Source organism: Emydura macquarii, unplaced genomic scaffold (assembly GCF_026122565.2).
Source record: "Emydura macquarii macquarii isolate MOO-44397 ecotype Brisbane River unplaced genomic scaffold, CSIRO-AGI_Emac_v2 contig_3603, whole genome shotgun sequence".
NCBI classification, from domain to species: Eukaryota; Metazoa; Chordata; order Testudines; family Chelidae; genus Emydura; species Emydura macquarii.
This window is the reverse complement of record NW_027133740.1, coordinates 3091673-3112306: the sequence shown is the minus strand read 5'-3', so window position 1 is coordinate 3112306 and position 20634 is coordinate 3091673. Positions and strand designations below refer to the sequence as shown.

Below are 20634 nucleotides of genomic sequence, written 5' to 3'. Positions count from 1 at the left end.
GAAACGTTGGGACAAAGTCATGCCTGGTGTGACTCTCATGAAGTCAAAAGGCATTATGTAAGAGAAGTGTGTGGATCTTGTCTTATTGAAATTTGCCCTACTTTCAGTTGGTATTGTAAGGTGTACACTGGAGCTTCTCCATGGGACTCCTAACTCAGTGACCTTTAGCATCATTAAGAGTAATATTTTATGGTGTTGAATGTAGCATTAGTGAAACTATATAAGAAAAGTTGGACACCAGGGTACTGGGTGAAAATCTTGAGTTCTTTTCATAAGAAAATACATGAATTTCAGACAGACATCATGCCTCTGTCTGATGGGATATAATCCCCCCTCCACTCACTCTTAAAGGGTTCAGATTAACTGGCGAGCCCAATAAGTGCATCTAAATACACCTGGAGGAGGGGCCAGGCCCAGTTCAGAATGAGACCCAGTTGGGAAGGGCTGGGTGGCTACTATAAGGGAAAGGCTTCAGTGTATGGAGGAGGAAATGGCCTAATGGGAAAGTACGTTTTGGGATTATTTCCTGAGAGAAAATATGGGGAAAGAGTAAGGAAAACTAGGCTGTAGAGAAAGGGACCTTTCCTGGATAGTGGCTCCTGAGAGAAGGGCAAGACTAGAAGAAGGCTTAGAAGAAAAGCTGGGCTATCTGGGTAGGCAACATGGCAGGACAGCGGGGCCTGAAAGGAAGGTGGGACTGGGCAAGAGCTTTGAAAATGGAGTTAAGACCTGTAAGAGGCTAGGCAAACTGGTCATTGGAAGAAGATGTAGATTAAAGGGGAAAGGAAAAATAGAGGGGCCTGCAGGAAGGAATTTATACCTTGAGACTGTCCCTGAAAGGAGAGGGCAGCTGGGGATAAGGAGACTTCTAAAGCAGACTTGGGAGAAGATACTCCAAGGAAGAAGCTCTGAGGGCCAGCAGCTTGGAAGGAGCTGGGTTTCCATGGAGAAAGCTATAGCTGTGACAGAGTGATGGGGAACTCTACAGAGCCCAGGGGAGTGGTGAAGAGTCTGTAGAGGATTGATTCTGGGAAGGATAGAAAAATGTTTATTCCTCTGAATGTACAGGTTATTACCCTAGAAGGGGTGGACTTAAATTGGGACCTGGCTGGAAGGCCAAGTAATGGAAAGAGGTGGACCACCAGAAGACCCAAGTGGCTGTCGGCAGAAGGCATGAGATGAGGAGAGCCGCTATGCCATGCCCAGCCGTGAGAAGGTGCTCTAGTGGTGAGTTAATTCTTTTCACATTCTGGTTAGAAGTTCATGTAACAAAACACTTTGGTTGAGATTTTCAGTTTAGTGCAGAGGATTTAGACACAGATTTCAGACATCTTTGAAAACCTCAACCTATGTTTTAAAGGAAACCTGACTTAGGATTTTCTTCTTCTTTTAAATGATGCATGGTCAAGAAGTCTCATATATTTTAAAGCCAGAAGGGATCACTATAATCTAATCTGACCTCCAGTATAACACAGGCATTACTGGGCATCATGACACATGGGTTCTATTCCTAGCTCTACCACTGGTTTGCAGTGTGACCCTCAGAAAGTCAGTGGAGGCCTATGCTTTCATATGTCCACTTAGTTTGGATGCATTTGTTTTTTGATGGCCAACTTGAGAGATCGGGAACCTGATTTTTCAGAGTTGCAGAGCCCCCACTACCTCCATTAAAGCAACAAGTGGAGGCACCCAGTGTTAGTGGGCAATTGAAAGTTTTGTGAAAGATTTGTCTCTCCCCTTTTTCTCTAAAATGGGTACAATTGTACCTGCCACAGATGGTTGTTAGATTGAATCGGTTAGATTCCAATTCAGGAAAACATAAAAGCACATACTTAACTTCAAGCACATGAATTGATTGATAGGACTACTCACAGACATAAATTTAAACATGTGCATAAGTGCTTTGCTGAATCTGAGGTTTAATGTTAGAACAGAACTTGGTGATGGTTGCATGGAAGATGCTACAGTGGTGTGAAGGATGTGCTGCAGTGGTGTGTTAGTGATACCAAGATACTACAGAACCGGGTGTATTATAGAGATGGCTGAGCATTTTTTGATTAAATGTTTTTCCATTGGAAAACACCGACTTGTTGAAACTGAAACTTTTAACGGAACTACATGGTTTTAACAATTTTTTCCCAGGTCTGTTATTGGGTAGGGGGAACACCATTCCAGCCCAGAAAATAGCTAATAGTTCAGTGGTAAGGGCACTCACCCTAGGATATGAGCAACTCAGATTCTAGTCCCTGCTCTTAATCAGGCAGTGTGACTGCCCTAATCACTGGCTGATGGCATCAGTCTCTCCTGTTGGAGCTGCTCCACTTTAATGGATCCAGGGAGAGACTGACCCCATATTCTGATAGGGCCCTCATGTGGGTGACCCAGGTTCAAATACCTGTTCTGAAACCAAGAACTTAAAACCTTTATTGTTTTGTGAAGTGAAATTTTTGTTTTCCAGCCGGTCCTAGTGTGTTAGAAACTTTTAAGGCCTATGGGTGAAATTCTGGCCCTATTGAAATCAGTGTAAGTTTTGCTATTGATTTGAATGGGGTCAGGATTCCATCCTATATATGGCTTGTGTACACACACACGTACTCCATTGATCTTTATGGGGTGGAATTGAGAGGACAAACAGTTAATCATTTCAGGACTAACAAAACGTACTCTGTTTTTTGAAAATTATTTCCCATTCTATCGCTCATTTTCTCTTTTGGTGCAGAGGTTTTTGTTTTATTCCCACATAACGATGGGTGTATTTTTGTAGCTCATGAAGTTGTTTGCATAGCTTTTTTAGGCCCCAAGCATTGCTGTGAATGATTACTTTTATTAGCATGTGAGCTCCATATTTCTTTGGATCATATGAAGCTTTTGCAAGAAAAATCTGCCTGCTTCCCTGAACTTTTATTTCACACAGAAGGCCCTCAGAATGTGGTAATAGTCCTTAGAAATTACAAAGGACCTATATGTGGAAATAGAAAATGCCAACTAATTTGATTCAGTTAAAACACTGATTTATGTGCTGAAAGCAAATCATTTCTCATTTCACTACAGAACATGTCGCTCTCCATTTCACACAAGAGAAGAAAGTTCACAGTAAATTATCATCTGCCTCTTGAAATACTTTTGCTGATGGCATTGCCTGAGTACTATCATGGTTGGTTTTTTTTTAATTCCTTTCCTAAATGAGATCTTGTGGACATTCATGTACAATGTATTCTGTATAAATATTAGGCTCAAAGCAAGAGTATGCAGCTTATAAAATGCAATCATGATTTTTTTTGTTTTTTTGTGGCTGAGTTTAGTCAATCAACAGCTTCATTAACTATATTGAAGACCTGGAACAAATTCATCTCTGGTGCATACCTAGTCACGTGCATGGACTCTGGACCGTAGTTTGATCACTTCATATCAGATTTGATAATTACTTTAAAATAGAGTTTAGAATTTAGATATATAGTCTACTATGCTGGCCATTTGTGCGTTGTAATAGTCCTTTCCTACACATGTATCACATGTCTAATAATCTTTCTTACAATCACGAAGAATCTGGCAACTAACAAATGACACTTAAATTTCCTTATTAACCCAATCACTCCTCTCTCTGCTTCTATCCACAATCTTTGTCGCACTTTGCCTTTAAAATGATCTAATATCCTCATTGTGTTGGCTGATTAAAATCCCTGCTGAAGGCAAAAAATGCTGTTTAGAATCCCGGTTCACTTGCGCAGCCCCCTCAACCACTGGCCTCACAGGTTTTGTGCAGATATTATGCAGAAGGGATGGAAGAGCCTATTTTAGAGACGAGTGGTACATTTTATGTACCTGCCTTTCCCCTTTGCAAGGTTCCCCTATTATTTTTCAGTGGGTTTCATCCCCCAAAGGGGTCCTGAGATAACGAGAGAAAATGATTTGCTTACATGAAAATATAGGAATAAGGTAGAAGATACAAAGATATTCTGGTCACACTTTTAGGCCCCAATCCTGCAATGGGATCCTCTAGTGCAGACTCCCTTGCTGCACATCTGACACTCTGACTAGTTGTAATGTAAAAGATGTGTGGTCATGTTCTAGCTGATATGTAAAAGTGGAGCAGCATTTGAATGCAGAGAGGGACTGAACTACCCTAGCATTCCAGGGGGAGCTAGTTCCCCTTAGGTCAGGCTTTAGGCCTATGCGGAACTTTGGGGTTGGGGTTGCTTGCACTGCTACTGCACAGTTTATGCTTGGTCTGTGGATAAAGAGAGGACATCAGCCTCCTAGGTTATAAATTCAGCATATCTCACAAGCACTATGTTATACTCACACATGTTTTGGAAGACATCAACACAGTAATTGATTAACCTTGAAATTGCCATAGGAGAGATCAGTGATCTTTCTTTTCCAGTTTATTTGCTTTTACATGATATCTTGGTGGATTTACAGGCTGATATATAAAAGAAGGGAATAAAAAACAAAGATCTTTGTTAGTGTATAAGAACAGCACCAGATTGTTTAACTCCACTGATAACAAATTAAACAGTATAGAACAAAACAGCATACTTCCTTAATGAGTCCATATACAGTGCAACATGCAGATGGTCATTTTTGAATTCCAGATCTTATCCTGCACTGGGATCTACAATGACTAAAAAGACTTTCGTTCTGCAGTCAATTTAATCACTGTATGCAGATGCTCAGATCCAGCCAAATGAATGCACTAGCAGTTTTCAAGCCCTGAGAGATACAGCTAATGATTGACTGTACTCCTCAGTGTAGGGGTCTGGACATCCCTATTTTGCTACCTCCCCTGGTTAGTGGAGTGTAGAATGCCCCATGGAGAAGTAAGAGAATGTGAACAATAGTGCACATAGGGTCCCTTTGGTGTACCACTGCCAACTTACTCGTGCTACTGGAGTGCCTTTCCTTCCTAAAGTGAACTTATTGCTTCATATCGGTGGCAGATTGACATGTATAGATATCCCTAAAAGATGGACCCTGAAGACCTATCCATAAAATAAGTATGGTACATGGACAGAATTGGTGCAGGCTTCCTCATATTGTCCTGCTACAATGCCACACCCCTGACCTGAAAGGATCAATGCCAGTGCTAAGAGAGCAGGTCTCCCCATCCTCCAATCAGATTTTTGCTCTTTTGCTTGAAATCTCCATTAAGGGTGCTAATTACTACTAGTGGTGGTGGCTTTTAGGGTATGGGAACTTGGGCTTGAGACAACTGGACTAGTCTCTGCTTATTTTGCATAGTTAACAAAATCCCTGCCATAACAAAAATACCTTGTTCCCATAGCACTATCCATGCAAATGTCTCAAAGGTCTTTACAGTTCTTAACAATTAAGCCTCACAGTGCAGCCATGAGGTAGGCATGTATTATTAACCCCACATTACAGATGAGGAAACTGAGGTATAGGTTAACTGGCTTCACTGAAATCATACAGGAAGTCTGTGGCAGAGTCAGTAGTAGAACTCAGGTCTTGTAGGTCTGTGCACTGGCCAAGAGACCATTCTTCCTCACATTAGACTCTATAGGTTTTCAGTCGCTACTGACATTCCTTGACTTCAACCACTGGTTTAGAGGTGAAATTTACTGTGTGTTTCTTAGGGTAAAACATGTAGCTTATTCCCCCCTTCAGTGGTCAGGAGTTGGGAGGGTGCTCCATAAAAAATATGGATCTCAGAGGCAAAGGTTTGCTCAGTTTAAAATATTACATTCTCTTTCCCCTTCTCAGTCCACCACCAATGGCCTATATTTCTTGCCTTCCCTGTAATATGTGACTAGTTGTGAAAGGGCGCTCCTGTGTTCTGACATATAAGCATTTTGCTGGAAAACTAGATGTTGGGGAGCTCTGTTTGTATCTAGCATTAGGCCTCTGTGCCCTTGGCTGCTTTTCTGGCAGCTGCTGTGGCTTAACTGATAGATTTCTCAGCTACTGATCGAGAATCTGTGGAGAAGTCATTGATCTCCCTAAAGCTGGTGCACATTAAGTCCTAGGACAATAAGCTGCTTAATTCATGTTTCCAGAGTGTTGAGCTGTCTGTGGTCAAAATCAAGGGGACCCCCCCCCTCAAAGGTCTCCTGCCATTGTTGAGATGAGCAGAGCGTGGGCTTCTCAGATTTCTCTTATCTTTGAAATTTTGACATATCTTGAAAAAAACAGACATTGCAATCTGGGGACCCGAGGAGAAGCTGAGGCCTTTAGTCTATTTTTAGCTAATCAGACAAGCTTTCTTTGCAGTGCATCGTTTTTGTGCTTTTTGCTGTAGAACTGCCACCTGTGTGTATGTATGAGATGATGCCAGCTGCTTGTCCCCTTACCACTTCAGGGCACATGCTGCCAGGAAACTGCATAGGTAAAGCTCCTATCTCTGTGTTCAAGCACAACTGGAGTCAGATGAGTATAATTAAGAATGGTAATTGATGGTAATTGATGATGAATATTTAGTATTATAGAAATGCTAAAAGGGCACCTAGCCCTCTGTTCTAGTCTCCTTTGACCAGTCTTGAAAGTATGTCACAAATACCCTAAGTGCAACAGTACAATTTAATATTCGCTACCAGTAAGACAGAAACCTTAAACTGAAATCCTCCCTCCCCATTTTCAATGAGGTTTTGACACGTGAGCCTTAATTTCACACATGGGGACAGGGATATGTTTTGATTACCTCTGAAGTGATAATGACAGATGTCAGGGTGGAAAGTATATATACCACTAACTAGAGGCCCAGTTCTTCAGTCCTTACTCATGCAGAACTCCAACTGATTTAAAGACAGAGAACGCCTGACAGCACCTGCTAACCAGGAAGAGAGTAGTACCAGCCAATGTTATGTGATGATTCTCTCCCAAGAGAACCTAGTCCCTTGTGCATGCACCCCGAGTGCTTTGGCCTCATCAGTAAGACATAAAGAGGAGCCCTGTGTAGCTCAAAAGCTTGTCTCTTTCCCCAACTGAAGATGGTCCAATAAAGAGAGTATCACCCACCTTTTTTCTCTTGGCATCATCAGCCCCTTTTCTTTTGACTGGGAGGATTTTTGCATGCCAAAAGCAGAGAGAGCAATTTCAGTCAAACCAGAGGAAAAGGCTCTTGAAAGTGATATTTGCAACTTGACCAAAAACTCAGGCACTGACCCAAAAGGGTGTTTGAGTATGAAACACAAAGAAAGCTGGTATGGAACAAGATCCAACATTTATATCAGGCAATATTAGGTGGGATAAGAGAGGTTCAGGTATTAATGACATGGTGATAGATCTGTGTCCTGGTCTGGGTGTTATGCTGACAGCATACACTCACAGAAAATAGAGGAAAACCATAAATATTCTTGCTGAAAGGCTACAATGAGAATAACACACAAGAACCCAAGAAAGAAACAAGATATACCAGGCTCTTCACTGGAACGGAAGGCAAAACTCACCCCACCTTATATAGACTGCCTGCAGACTGCCTGCTTCTAGGGCCATGGCGCACATTTCCCTACAGAGCCCCCAAGCCTGCAAGCAGGATCAGGAAAGCTTTCATGAAATTTAAAGCGACAGTTGACCGTTTCAGTAGTTTTTAATACAGTAGACGAGGCACTGTGCCTTTAAGGCTGCCCACTGCCAGTGGTACTGTGTGTATTAAATTGAACTGCCTATTCTACAGCTTCATTCTCTGTTTTCTTCTTTTTAAGATGAGGTTCTATGATCAGTGAACTTCAAATGGAAGAAATGCAACCCTGGGAATAATGCTGAATTTTTTTTGTATTTACCACAGTGATTGTGCTTTCAAAAGACAGCACAGAGGGTGGGAAAAGATAGCCACAGATGATATTAAAGGAAATCACATTTGTTTAAACACAGGGGGAGATGGTGCTGAAGATAACACTAAAAAATTTCCACAGTAAGAGAAGAAGAAAAATATAGGGATTTGCCCAGCAGTTGCATAAGAACTGACCAAGCAAATTAAACCTCTGCTGAGGCTGATATGCCTCAAGCACCTGATTTTTGGGAATGTTTACTACATGTGTGGCCACTGCCACCATTGTAAACTAGCAGCATGATTTGCTGCCATCTACATGTGATATCAAATCACTGTGGTCTGTGCTTCCTATTCATGTGATGCCCCTTCATCTCATTTCCCTGTTGTTCCTATTCCACATGCTAGCATTTGGTTAGGTGAAGATTTCAAAGGCCTATTCAATGTGTCCTATGTAAATTACATAAAAATAGGGGGTAATTTGGATGCAGTTATGAATAAAGCCCTTTTTAGGAACATAAGAACAGCCATAGTGGGTCAGAGCAATGGTCTATCTAGCCCAGTATCATGTCTTCTGACAGTGGCCAATGCCAGATGCTTCAGAGAGAATGAATAGAACAGGTAATCATGGAGTGATCCATCCCCTATTGTCCATTCCCAGCTTCTGGCAAACAGAGGCTATGGACACTCAGAGAATGGTGTTGCATCCCTGACCATCTTGGCTAATAGCTATTGATAGACCTGTCCTCCATGAACTTATCTAGTTCTTTTCTGAACCCTGTTACAGTTTTGATCTTCACAACATCCACTGGCAAAGTATGCCACGGGTTGATTGTACGTTGTGTGAAGAAGTATTTTCTTTTATTTCTTTTTAAGATAGGGACGACCAGATCTGCACGCAGTATTCAAGATGTGGGCTTACCATGGATTTATACAGAAGCATTATATTTTCTGTCTTATTATGTATCCCTTTCCTAATGGTTCCTAACATTCTGTTAGCTTTTTTGACTGCTGCTGCACATTGAGCGGAGGTTTGGATGCAATTATGAATAAAGCCCTTTTTGTTTCTCTACATTTAATAGACACGGATTCATTATGATCATACGAACAAGGTCTTTAAAGGACTTTGGGGCCCAGAGAGCCTCTGCATTTGCTTGAGTAATGAGTCAATTAGATTAAATGAGAAAATGGTGAAACTGGGAGAATAATGGTGGGGAGACACAAAGCAGAATGATTTCAAAGAAGCAAGTGGGACTAAGCAGCTTGTGGATGGATGATCCTTAGAGAATTAATTGGGAGGGAAGCTAAGAGAAGTAGTGAGCAAGGAAGCAAACAAGCAGGTTAGAGGACTACAGAGAGATAGGACTCACAGTGAGTGACAGTTTCACAAATGAAAAGTGAACACAAAAGTTCATTGTTTGATGTATATATCAAATATGGTATGAAAGAATGGCACCTTCCCTTGAAGGGGCAACTTTGCCTCATTGCTGACTCATACGTTTGGCTATTCATGAGTAGGATTACCAGTCATAATCCTAAAAATAAATTCTCCATCCCCTTATTAATGATACACCATTATCTCTTCATAGACACTGAGGCCTGATCCACACTACAACTATAACTGTAACCCCTGAACAGCTTATGCACAGATAAGTTGTGTGGAGGGGCCCCATGTCCTGATAATTTAGGCTGAAGCTGACTGTAGGGTTGCCAATTTTAGTTGGACATATTCCTGGAGGTTGACACCATGTACATATAACATGACAGCACTTTAAATTAAATATTAACCTTTAATTTCTGGAGACTCCAGGACAATCTTGAAGGGTTAGCAGCTCTAGTTAGCTGTGATGATTTAGGGAATCTGCCTCTGTACAACTTATGAATTCTGATTTTATTAACCCTATCTATAACTGCACCCCTCAATGTCAGTAAATCACTCTTACAATGACAAGGACCCTGTTGTGAATCACATGCCCTGTTTGGAAGAAGCTACAGAACAAACAAAAGAAGTGAACATTTTAATGACTCTGCTGTGGCAGAACAATGGGCATGCTAAGGAAAGTGCTTGAACTGGAAGAATCCAGTTCTTCCAGGTGGACCTTTAAGGCAGGGTTTGGAGCAGTAGTGTTTCCACAGAAGGAGAAACAAAGAAACCAGATATTAGTGCTAGCATTAAAAACTTAGAGGGGCTATAAAACACAAAAGAAGCTTGGGGCAGGAGAGAGGTACAAAAGGGCAAGCTTTTGTAGAAGAGGGGACCTTTTTGACTCAAGGACCAACCAGAGAAGAAGGAAATTGAGTATACAGGAAATATATTCCATGCTTTGGAGGAGAAGCCATGATCAGCAGGAGGGAGATCCTGGATACCAAAGAGGACACTGACCGAGTCTGAGAGAATGCTTGAGGGGTGAGGAAATTGAGGTAGGAAATGACATAGTTTTGTTGTTTTGCCTTGATTTGTAGGTCTCTTGTGCTGGTTGAAGTAAAGAGTAACTGTGTTTAGAAACCTTTGTAAACCTGTGTCTGTTTGCTTCAACAATCGTGTCCTGGAAGAGATGAACTGTAAACCAGCATGCCCACAAGGCTGGAGCTTTGGGAAAAAGTGTGCTTAAGCAACTGAGAGTCACAGGGAGCAGGCACTAATCTAAAGGTCTAGAGGGAGTTGGACTGTGGAGCCTCAGTTCTCAGAAGGGGTTGCTAGAAAGGGAATCTGCATCTTGAGCATGTGCCTAGAAACCCAGAGGCATTGCCTGGACTGTGCTCAGAATCAGGAAAGCTTAAAAACATGGGTCCAGCATGGGGGACCCAAACACAGTTGAGAATGGGGTGCTTGACCAGAGTTTACAACACTATCATATAGTCAGGTATTTAGAGCTGTTTTTTTGCTCGCTCCCCCTTCCAGTAAAAAGGTGGGGAAATCTGTCTTGTGTTGTATTCCATTCAAAGTTTTGAAATTAAAAAAACAATGTTGACTAGCTGGTAGTATCCTAGACCCTCTGTATTAACCTAGTTATAGGGACATGCCAGGTTCCTATCTACCTTTGTCATTTAACTGTGTCTGTAAGGAGAGCCCTTGGGTCAGTCATGGGTGTGATAAACATGCTTTTGTTGTCAGAGTATGGACTACAGACATGCTGTTTCTATCAACCAGAAGCGATGTAGCTTGATGATTGCAGCACAGGGCATTCCTGCCTTTCATGCTGACTCTCATTATGACCTGGGTTAGGCGTCTTACCTTGGCGGTCTGTAAAAGGGGGATGTTTCCCTGCTTCCACTTACAGCTCTTGTGCAAGGGGGAATTCATACATAAATGAGGAAGAAAGATCTGTATCTCTTACTTGTTTTTAAATGCACAACAACCTAGTAGGTTAGGTGCTAATATGCTATCTGAATGGCTTTTATTCCTTGCTACTTTAGACAATTGAGCTTTTATATATACACACCTGCTCTTGGCAACATGTCTCTTTCTATTGTCATCTGCACCAAAGGTCAGATGAGAGGAATGACTCTGATGCAGAGCTGAGTTATGTTGCCTGAGCTGTGGCCAAAAGGGCCATTTAATGCGAAGAGACAATCAACAGTGCATGTTTGAACATAAAATAAAGAACTGGAACACTCCAGGAACACTTCTCGTGAGGAGATGCTTTTATTTCACAAACAATGGAAAGAAGGATGTTTGAATTCCCGCCCTTATCGCTCTCATTCAGACAGCAAAGCAAACAGACAGTGCAACCCATTATCCTGGCTTCCTACTATGCATGGGTGACCTGGCTCAGGGAAAACTGGTGCCTACACAATGTGCCAATAGATGCATTCAAAATCCAGAGAAAGAGAAGCAAACTCCTGAACCTTGATGCCTTTGGGAATCAAACTTTTTCAGGCTCTGAATCATTTGGATTTTTGGGGGGGGCCTCCTGCTTTCCAGCTGGAATCAGAACTAGGAAAATCTCTTTTTGTTAAATTTTCAGCACAATTTTGCAAACTCAATAGGTTCAAGCAAACTTTAAATAAATTAATTTTGGGATGCTTATTACATCTCAGCTCAAACTCAGACCCATTTGAGAGCCCTGCTTCCATAGTTCTTAAAACACAGAGGAATGTATCTTAGTGCAGGTCTACCCTAGAAGCGCTGCATTGGCTCAGCTACACCAGTGCAGCTGCGCCACTATAGCGTATCAGGTGAAGATGCTGTATGCCAACGGGAGAGCACCTCTAGCTGACATCGCACCGATGTGGATAGTGCTTAGATCGCTTTAACATGCACTGCTCAAGGGGGTGTCTTTTTCAAACCTCTGAGTGACATAACTTAGGGTATGTACACACTGACAGCGGCAAATTCACCACCGTCAGATCGATCTATCCGGATCGATTGAGCAGACATGAAGACCCACTCAATCGATCCGGAAGTCAATTCAATTAAACCACCTCCTCAAAAGGCGTAGTGCTACATTGACGGGAACGCATTTCCCGTCGGCGCAGCACAGTGGAAACAGCGCACTAAAGGGGAGTTATGAAGTGGACAGGAGTCATGCAAAGTACGCAGAGGAGTTTGCATAACTCCCGTCGACTGCCGCCAAATTTCTGCGTAAGTGTACACTAGGCCTTGGATTGACTTAAAGGGTAGTATAGACCCACTCTTGTACATCTCTGACCAAAGAGGCTAAATCCTGCTCAGTTTAGCCCCTGATCCTGCACCTAGAAGTCAATAGGAGTCTAGCCACTGACTTCAGTGGGAGCAGGATCAAGCTCTTAGGCTCCAATTCTGCAGATTTATGCAAATACTTAAAGCACTGGAGCCAGCACTTGGGAGATTTTTTAATTCCTGTCTCTGACACATACTTACTATGTGACTTGCATCAAGTTCCTTAAATTCATTTTGCCTCAGCTGCCTATCCATAAAATGAGAACAGTAGTACTACTCTTCTCTCATTCTTTTCTTGTCTGTTTAGATTGGGGTAGTAAATGTCTCTCACTGTGCCTATACAGTGCCTAACACAGTGGGACCCTATTACTAGTTGTTGCTTCCAGGCACTACAGTAATACAACCAATTAATAGTGGAAATTTTGTCTCATTACTAACTTCAGTGAGAGGTTTTCTGGAGTAAGACAAGCAGGATTTGGCTAAAAAAACTTCTTCTCTGTTCTTTGATGTGATTGCCTGCCAGGATGATTAGCTGAAGTGCTATATAAAACATATCTTTGACATCTGCATTATTTTTCCACTTTCAGGGTGAAAGCTTTTGGTTTAAATTCTCTACTGCTCATCATAAGTGGGAACAAAAAGCTTAATCTTACTGGAGTCACAGTCTTTGTTATTAGTTTGTATTGGTTTAAATATCTCCCTACCATTACAGCAAACATTACCAGCCAGTTTTTGTACAGCTCAGTTGGGAAGATAGCTTTTATACAGTTGAATGATCAGTTTTATTTATTTTTTAAACTCCATGTGTGAGATCCTCCCCCTCACTCTATCTCCTTGATGACGGGCTAAAAAAGGGGCCCTCAAAACCTTGGTTTTGCCTTCGGGAGAACTTGTTCAGCCCAAGAACTGCACAAGATATAAGGCTGCCATCCAAGGACCTCCTTGTAATACCAGGCCAGTGTAGGAGTTGTTCTGGGGTGAGGGCTCGGGACTTGCCATGGTGGGGCTGCAGCATGTAGTGCTGTGGGGATTTGGGGCAGTACTGTGGCTCATAGGGCAGCCTGGGGAGGCTGCCATAATTTAGACAGGCCCCCATTCCTGTCTAAACTATGCTGGGGGCTATGAAGCAGCCCAGGATCAGGCAGGCACAAAGGTAGTTTAAGGGCACAATAGCCCACCACCTCTCTGAGCTGCAAGTTTTTTGCTTCACTTCTAAGGGTACAACTCCACTGCAGTTGGTAGTGTGCTTCCCAGTGTGAGTAGATGCATGCACTAGTTCTGCTCAAACAGCAGTGTAAATAGCAGTGTAGCACCACTAAAAATAACAGTGTAGCCTGCGGTAGCATGGATGGTTGCCCAGGTGAGCTACCCGAGTATGTACCCAGAGGGTCTGGATGGGTTTGTACTCAAACAGCTATCCTGAACTACTGTCCATGCTAGTCCTGGCTACGCTACTATTTTTAGTGCACCAGCTTGAGCAGAGCTAGCATGTCTACTCACACTGGAAAGCATGCTCCCAGCTTCAGAGCCCACATGCCCTTAGAAGTGCAGCACAAAATCTATCCTATCTCATCCATCCAATTCTATCCCATCCATGCATCTTGCTGTTGGGAGGTGCCAGAGTGACATTCCTGAAGATCAAGCTCCTCTTTCACCAGCAAGGTAAGCAAGGGTATTGGCACTGCAAATTATTCCCGCTCTACTCACATGCCTTCCCAAAGAAGATGATACTTACATTCTCCCTAAGGTAGGTATGACATCTAAGAATAAAAACTGCTATGGGAGGAGAACTGGTCAGAAAACCAAAACTTTTCTCATGAGAAATTTTCAGTGAAAAAAACTTCATTTTATTTAAGTCAGAAAGCTGAAAGGGAACAACATATTCAATGGAAATGAAAATTTTCATTTCCAAATGTTGATTCACAACAAAAAATGGTCAATTTGACACTTCCCATGGGTAAAATGGAAATTTTTCCTCATAATAGACATTTCCCCATGAAAAATTTTAGGTTTTGACAAAAACACATTTTTCAGCAAGAAAACCTTCTGCATGAGAATTTTGCATCAGCTCATTAAGAATTAGGTGGTAGTATCTGTGCTCATCAAGTACTTGGCTTCTTATTGGGCACTGCAAGATAGAATCAATTGTGAACATAAGTTTTGTCATGAGGACACCAGTGTACTGAGAATTGAATGGAAACCACTTGCTCATTTCACATAAGTTTTTCTACAGCAATGAGTTTTGGCCATTGTCAACATGGGCCAGATCTTACTGACTGGAGTTCGACGCCATATCCCACTACTAATTTCTTGAGCCATGCAGTCCCATGTTTAAAATATATATAAAAATCATCTGTATTTAACTCTTCCTATTTCATTTTTTTTTAATCCTGATGTGGTATCTAATATTGTCATACTGATATTTAAGTAATATTTTAAAATGTTTAATTACTACTTAATTGCTAATAAATGTGTGCCATTTTTTTCTGGCTCCCATATATCTGCCATACAACTGATGGATGTTGCCATATATAATCTGACCAACTCTCCTCATATATAAACGGCAGAGGCTGGAGCAGAGAAATTAGCTCATTTATCTGGACTCTGAATAGCAAGAGGCTTTACTTATTCTTATGGTTTTTGTTCTGCTGGGAAACCAACTCCTAAAATCAAGATACCTCATTTATCTTGCCAAATTAGGTTGTTTTCAGCATAGCCCAGTAAAGAACAGCTGTGACTATACATAATATGCCATTATATCATCAACCAAATGAGGGGACTGTACATTGCATTTAATTTGAGAGATGCCTATGGTGCAATTATATTTTTTTCTTGTGATCGCTAAATAAAATCAAGGAATAATTACAACTATTTAAAATATGCATTTAAGTACGTTCTTGCCATAACATCTACAGGTAGATAAACCGTTCTGTGGGTGGTACGCTTCTTGATTAGTTCTGGTTGTTTTTGTACCTCTGAGTGTTTCTCACTTAGAGGCATTTTCCATCTAATTTTATGGATAAAGAGGCTTAGACTGGGTTAATTTCCTCTGGGGCTGGGCAGCCAGATCAAGAAAAGACACGCATTCTACTTGAGTTCTGCTAACCTTGCTCACTTGAGGTTCAAAGGTACTGGCGGAACTTTGATCTGTGCCACTTTTGCCCGGTAACAAACATGCTGGGAGACATTCATCCCATTGTTGGTGGAAGTTATCAGTGACTTCTTCCAAGAGGGCAGGATGCCAGTTCTTAAAAGGGGATTGGTAAGCCTTTACTCAAGTAATCAACTGTCAATCTTACTAATCGTGGGGGTAAATTGAGAAAGCTTGGTGTGGCAGCTCTGGTTTTGTTTGGAGTCCTCAGAGTTCCTTGACTCCTTTCAGCTTGTCTTTAGACTGGGGATGGTGCAGAGATGATGGAGCTGATCCAAAGTCTACTGAAATCAGTGGAGGCCTTCCCATTGCCTTCAGTGAGTTTTGGATCAGACTTTATCCTGGCCTTGTTGGTCAATGCTCTCCTTCCACCAATGGGCAAAGATTAAATGTCCAAGGTGATTCTTTTCAATCCACCTGCTGTCTTTAATATTATTGACCATGAGGTATTGTTCACATACCTGTGGAAACTGCCAGACATAGATGCCATTGCACGAGAGAAGGCAACATTTGTTTCTCAGATTGGACCCAAAGGATAGTATTTGGCATTATTGGATTCTCTAAAGTGAAGTGTCACAGAGTTCTTTTCTGGCATGTCTTCTGCTAATTTTTATATGGAGCCATCAAAGAAGATGGTAAAATGGTTTTCAGTGTCATCAGTTTCACCATGTGATGGCTTTGCTTTTATAATATACTTGCTTTCTCTTCTCCATTCTCACCTACAATTTCAAGTCAAGAGTGGAGCTTTAGGAAGGTGGAAATCGAAAAGACGGGATACCATTGTTCAGGCATAGGGAATGAATTGGAAAAGGGTCCAGAAACATACATTAGGAGGAGCTAGCAGAGCGGGAGAGGGGAAGGGATATTTTAGGAGAAAAGATCAAAGAGAGGCCCTGATTGCCCAGTACAATTAAGCTTGTAAGTAATTCCATCCCTGTTGAGCAAGGGCCTAATATAAAGCCAATTGAAAGTCTCCCTTGGACTTCAGTGGGTTTTGGGTCAAGATCCAAAGCACTTGTATATAAAGCTGGTCGGGAATTTTTTCTTCAAAAACTTTTTGTGGGAAAATCCCTTTTTAAAAAAGAACAAATACCCCCTGTCCTCCCCTTCTTCTCCCCCACCTCCCCCAAAAAAATTCCCACAGGAACATGTTGATTTTTGAGTAATTTTCTGTTTGTTTGTTTGGGTTTATTTTAAACCCAAATTTTCAAAATTTCCTATTTTGACACTTTAGGGAAGAGGTTTAGATTGCAGTTCAAAATGACTTTTTTCATTTCAAAATTTGTTTTATATTTGTATATATATTTTAAATTAACAAAGTTAAGACTTAAAACACTTTCAAATTTATCAAAATGAAATGTTTTGATTGACATGAAATAAACTTTCTCTAGATTGGTTCATAAAATTTTTTGAGATTTTTGGCTCCGTCTTGATTCAGGACAGGAACAAATTTTGAAATCAAGATTTTTCATGGGACAGGAAATCAATTTTCCACCTAGCTCTAATTAAATGCTTAAGCCCTGTTGACTTCAGTGCAGGATGTGCTTAAGTGCTTTGTTGATTGAAACCATAGAGAAGAGTGGCTTAGTACAGAACTCTGAACATGAGATTAAGGAGGACTGGACCTGATTCAGAATGAGATAAGAAACCAGTGGAGAGATTCTAACATAGCTGTGTGCATGGTTATAGTTTACACATATTGTATGAACTGTAGAAGGAAGAAAGAGGGGTGGATGGAAGAAGGTTGCTACAGTTCTAGTGTAAGACAACCAGATCACACATGTATTTTCATAGGGAAGGGACAGATTTTGGAGATAATAAAGAAAGCATTTGGAGACAGCCTGACTGTGAGGAGATAAGGAAAGAAGGATCAAAGATGGCCCTGAGTTGGTGGGTTTGAGTGACCACAGGAAAGATGAGAAGAAGAGGAGGAGATGGGAGGAACAATGAGAAGTTCAGTGTTAGGGCAGGTCTACGCTTAAAATGCTGCATCAGCAAGCATCACTGATGCAGCTGTGCCGCTGTAGAACTTAAGTAAAGATGCTCCTATGCTCATGAGAGAGCTTCTCCAGTCAGCATAGTTAATCTACTTCCCTGAGAGGTGGTAGCTACGTTGATTGGAGAAGCCCTCCTATTGACATAGCGTTGTCCACACGGGGTTAGGTCAGTATAACTACATGGTCCAGTTGGTGTGGATTTTTCACATCCAGAGTGACACAGTTTTACCTATATAGGTCTGTAGTGTAGACCTGGCCTTAGATGTTAAATGTGGGTGGGTGTCTCTCATGCTTAGTATGATTAACAGGCTGTGTTACAATAAGAACAAAATGTTAGAGAGCTGATGCCACTCCAGGAATGTTGAAAAAATGTCAAATGTTCCGAAAGCAAAGATAATGAGAAATATGGCCATTGCTGATATAGTTAAGAGAATAAATGAAGAGTAGTCATTGGGAAGGATGAAATGAAATGTAAGAAAGGAGTTAATTGTGAACAAGAAGTTGAACTTACACTGGAAAAGATAGGTAGCTTGGTGACAAATTCTGGCAGGGACACTAAATCATCTGAAAAACAGGTCAGGAAACCTTGGCTACTCATCACAGATGACAGAACAGCAAACAGTTAGGATGCTGAAATCTGCTCAATTGAGTGGTTTAGATAATATGCATTCTGTGGCCATGGGTAATATGTCATATATAAATTGTGATGGCTCATTCAGTGGGCTGGAAAAGATAAATTGGTCTATAGAAAGTTCAGTCTCATAGTGCACCTAGGATCGAAACTAAGCAATAAAAAAGAGAAGAGGAGGGGATAATGTATAAATTGTGCAATTGAAAGTTCATTCTGTTGAGAATTGGATTGTAAAAGACTGAAAAGAGGTGACAGCGTCTTTCAACTATATACTTCACTAGCTACTGTGCTCTCCTTAGACAAAGAATATCCTTAAGAGTCTGATTAAAATCAATTATTTACTAGTCAACTTGCCACCTGGTGAGGGACAAAGGAAGGAATCCTTTCTCTGTAAGCTAGTGCATCTAATTTCTTAGTTGCTGGATAAATTTAAAAGGTGTGAGGAACCCAGCAAAGACTTTTCCATCCTACAGTGAAAAAACAAAATATTAGTGCTAAATCATATAGTGCAATAAGTGATCAACATGGCTGTGTCAACCCTGAATCTCAAAAGATGCAGATGCATTATAGAGTGATGAAGAGTGACTGAACGTGGTGAAGATTAGAACTCTTTAGACATCTCAAAGCAGAACTAAAAAGGGGAGAGGCCAAAATGCAGTGGCTAGCAATATCCCATCCTTTGCGTGGATTGATCTGCATGCAATAGGTGAAAGGTGAATTATGTTACCATAATGGACTATTTTACTGCAGTGACTTATTAAAAATTAGGAATGGGCCCTGGCTGGAACAGTTCTGCATCTGGATCACAGCTGTCTAGTCTGGAGCCACACTGCTGGATCAAGGACAAATTTATTTAAATAATAGAATCATAGGACTGGAAGGGACCTTGAGAGATCATCTAGTTCAGGCCCCTGCACTTATGGCAGAACCAAGCATTATCTAGACCATCCCTGACAGGTATTTGTCTAACCTGCTCTTAAAAATCTCCAAAGATGGAGATTTCACAACCTCCCTAGGCAGTTTATTCCAGTGCTTAACTACCCTGACTCCTAGAAAGTTTTTCCTAATGTCCAACCTAAACCGCTCTTGCTACAATTTAAGCCCATTGCTTCTTGTCCTGTCTTCACAGGTTAAGGAGAAGAAACTTTCTCCCTCCTCCTTGTAACAACCTTTTATGTACTTGAAAACTGTTATTGTGCCACCCCCTCAGTCTTCTCTTCTCCAGATTAAACAAACCCAATTTTTTCAATCTTCCCTCATCGGTCATGTTTTCTAGACCTTTAATCATTTTTCTTACTTTTCTCTGGACTTTCTCCAATTTTTCCACATCTTTCCTGAAAGATGGTGCCCAGAACTGGACACAAGACTCCAGCTGAAGTCTAATCAGTGAGGAGTAGAGCGGAAGAATTACTTCTTGTGTCTTGCTTACAACACTCCTGCTAACGCATTCCAGAATGATGTTTGCTTCTTTTGCAATAATGTTATACTGTTGACTTATATTTATCTTGTGATTCAATATGATTCCCAGATCACTTTCTGCAGCACTCTTTTCTAAGCAGTCATTTCCCATTTTGTATGTGTGCAACTGATTGTTCCATCCTAAGTGGAGTACTTTGCATTTGTCCTTAATGAATTTCAGCCTATTTACTTCAGACCATTTCTCCAGTTTGTCCAGATCATTTTGAATTTTAATCCTATCCTCCAAAGCACTTGCAACCCCTCCCAACTTGATATCATCCACAACCTTTATAAGTGTACTCTCTATGCCATTATCTAAATCATTAATGAAGCTATTGAACAGAACTGAACCCAGAACTAATCCTTGTGGACCCCTCTCGATATGCCCTTCTAACTTGACTGAGAACCATTGATAACTACTCTCTGGGAATGGTTTTCCAACCAGTTATGCACCCACCTTATAGGAGCTCCATCTAGGTTGTATTTACCTAGTTTGTTTATGAGAAGGTCATGCAGAACAGTATCAGAAGTTTTACTAAAGGCAAGATATACCACACCTAGTGCTTTCCCCTATTCACAAGACTTATTACGTGTCACCTTACTATCTTCTAGGTGTTTGCAAATTGATTGCTTTATTATTTGTGCCATTAGCTTTCCGGGTACAGAAATGGCAATATAATAACAATCCTGTGTGGGTGGTAATGGGATTTTTTTTGTTTTTGTTTTTTCAAAGGTAAAACTAGAGGTGGTTTTGTTTTTATCCCAACTTCCACATTTATTCAGTTTAAAGAACACTTCATTTTGGGGACGGGTGTTTCAGGAAAAGGTTCAATTTGTTGCTCCACCCATCTGAAGAGCTAAGCATTTTCATTGAATAGTAGTATCTTGGTCTTGAAAATACAGATAGTGCAGCCATTCTGATGACATGTGGTGTTGCAGGTGCTATGGTAATAAGCATGCATAGAACTAAATTCATCCCGGGTGTCCTTCCACTGAAAGCAATAGAGTGACATCATGGATGATTCAAGC

General features: G+C 41.2%; 1 long non-coding RNA gene across 1 annotated transcript in view; it reads left to right on the top strand.

The window, feature by feature from the left end:
• LOC137145623 (uncharacterized) overlaps window positions 1-20634 on the top strand; it is a 64564-nt gene that overhangs the window by 26284 nt on the left and 17646 nt on the right. The window contains exon 2 of the long non-coding RNA XR_010917691.1: window positions 1069-1227. This is a non-coding gene — a long non-coding RNA (uncharacterized lncRNA). The remainder of the gene's footprint in view (window positions 1-1068; window positions 1228-20634) is intronic.